This window comes from Chiloscyllium plagiosum, chromosome 24 (genome assembly GCF_004010195.1).
Source record: "Chiloscyllium plagiosum isolate BGI_BamShark_2017 chromosome 24, ASM401019v2, whole genome shotgun sequence".
Taxonomy (NCBI): Eukaryota; Metazoa; Chordata; class Chondrichthyes; order Orectolobiformes; family Hemiscylliidae; genus Chiloscyllium; species Chiloscyllium plagiosum.
This window is the reverse complement of record NC_057733.1, coordinates 55,295,174-55,297,308: the sequence shown is the minus strand read 5'-3', so window position 1 is coordinate 55,297,308 and position 2,135 is coordinate 55,295,174.

Sequence of the window (2,135 nt, the reverse complement as noted above, 5' to 3'; positions counted from 1 at the left end):
TCTGGTAGTGTGGTGACCAAAACTGCACACAATACTCCAAATGCGGCCTAACAAGGGGTTTATATGGCTGCAACATGATTCGCCAACTCTTGTACTCCATGCCCCAGCTGATGAAGACATGCACGCCATGTGCCTTCTTAATCACCACGGCCACCTGAGTTGCCACTTTTAAGGAGCTGTGGGCCTGCACATCCAGATCCAGCTGTATTTTAATGTTCCTAAGGATTCTGATATTTACAGTATAATTCACATCTAAATTTGATCCTCCAAAATGCATCACCTTGCATTTGTCTGGATTAAACTCCATCTGCCATTTCTGTGCCCAAGTCGCCAATCTATCCATATCTTGTATCCTTTCACAACTGTTGGCATTATCAGCAGCTCCAGCAATCTTCATATCATCTGCAAACTTACTAATCAGACCACCCACATTTTCCTCCAGATCATTTATAAATACTACAAACAACAGAGGACCAAAGACAGATCCCTGTGGAACACCACTGGTTGCCGGTCTCCATTAGTGGTTCCCACTACTAGTGGAAACATCTTCTCCATGTCCACTTTTTCCAGGCCTCTCAGTACTCTGTACTTTTCAATGAGATTCCCCCTTATCCTTCCAAACTCCACTGAGTACAGACCCAGAGTCATAAGAGTCATGCAGCATGGAAACAGACCCTTTGGTATAAGACATCCACGGCTGCATGTTCCCAAACTAAACTAGTCCCACTTGCCATATCCTTCCAAACCTTTCCTATTCATGTACTTATCCAAATGTCTTTTAAGTGTTGTAACTGTACTTGCACCCACCACATCCACTGGCAGTTTGTTCCACACACAAACCACTCTCTGTTGAAAGACGTTGCCCCTCATGTCATAGAGTCATAGAAGCCACATTAGATTTGGTACTGGGTAATTAGCCCGGGCAAGTATTAGACTTAGAAGTAGGTGAACACTTTGGTGATAGCGATCACAATTCTGTTATGTTTACTTTAGTGATAGAAAGGGATAGGTGTATACCACTGGGCAACAGATACAGCTGGGGGAAAGGCAATTACGATGTGATTAGGCAAGATTTAGGAAGCATAGGATGCAGAAGGAAAATGCAGGGGATGGGCACATTAGAAATGTGGAGCATATTCAAGGAAAAGCTCCTCTGTGTCCTAGATAAGTATGTACCTGTCAGGCAGGGAGGAAGCTGTAGAGCGCGGGAGCCGTGGTTTACAAAGGAAGTGGAATCTCTGGTCAAGAGGAAGAAGTAGGCTTATGTTAGGGTGAGATGTGAAGGCTCAGTTAGGGCGCTTGAGGGTTACAAGGTAGCCAGGAAAGATCTAAAGACAGAGCTCAGAAGAGCCAGGAGGAGACATGAGAAGTTGTTGGCGGATAGGATCAGGGTAAACCCTAAGGCTTTCTATAGGTATTTAAGGAATAAAAGAATGACAAGAGTAAGATTAGGGCCAATCAAGGATAGTAGTGGGAAGTTGTGTGTGGAGTCCGAGGAGGTAGGGGAAGCACTAAATAAATATTTTTCGATAGTATTCACTCTAGAAAACGACAATGTTGTCGAGGAGAATACTGAGATACAGGCTACTAGACTGGGTGGGATTGAGGTTCACAAGGAAAATGTATTAGAGATCCTGCAGAATGTGAAAATAGATAACCAAAAGAGAAAATGCTGGAAAATCTCAGCAGGTCTGGCAGCATCTGTAAGGAGAGAAAAGAGCTAACGTTTCGAGTCTAACTGACCCTTTGTCAAAGCCTTACAGATGCTGCCAGACCTGCTGAGATTTTCCAGCATTTACTCTTTTGGTTTCAGATTCCAGCCTCGCAGTAATTTGCTTTTATCGAGTGAAAATAGATAAGTCCCCTGGGCTGGATGGGATTTATCCTAGGATCCTCTGGGAAGCCAGGGAGGAGATTGCCAAGTCTTTGGCATTGATCTTTAAATCGTCATTGTCTACAGGAATAGTGCCAGAAGACTGGAGGATAGCAAATGTGGTTCCCCTGTTCAAGAAGGGGAGTAGAGACAACCCTGATAATTATAGACCAGTGAGCCTTACTTCAGTTGTTGGTAAAGTGTTGGAAAAGATGATAAGAGATAGGATTTATAATCAACTAGAAAAGAATAATTTGATTAG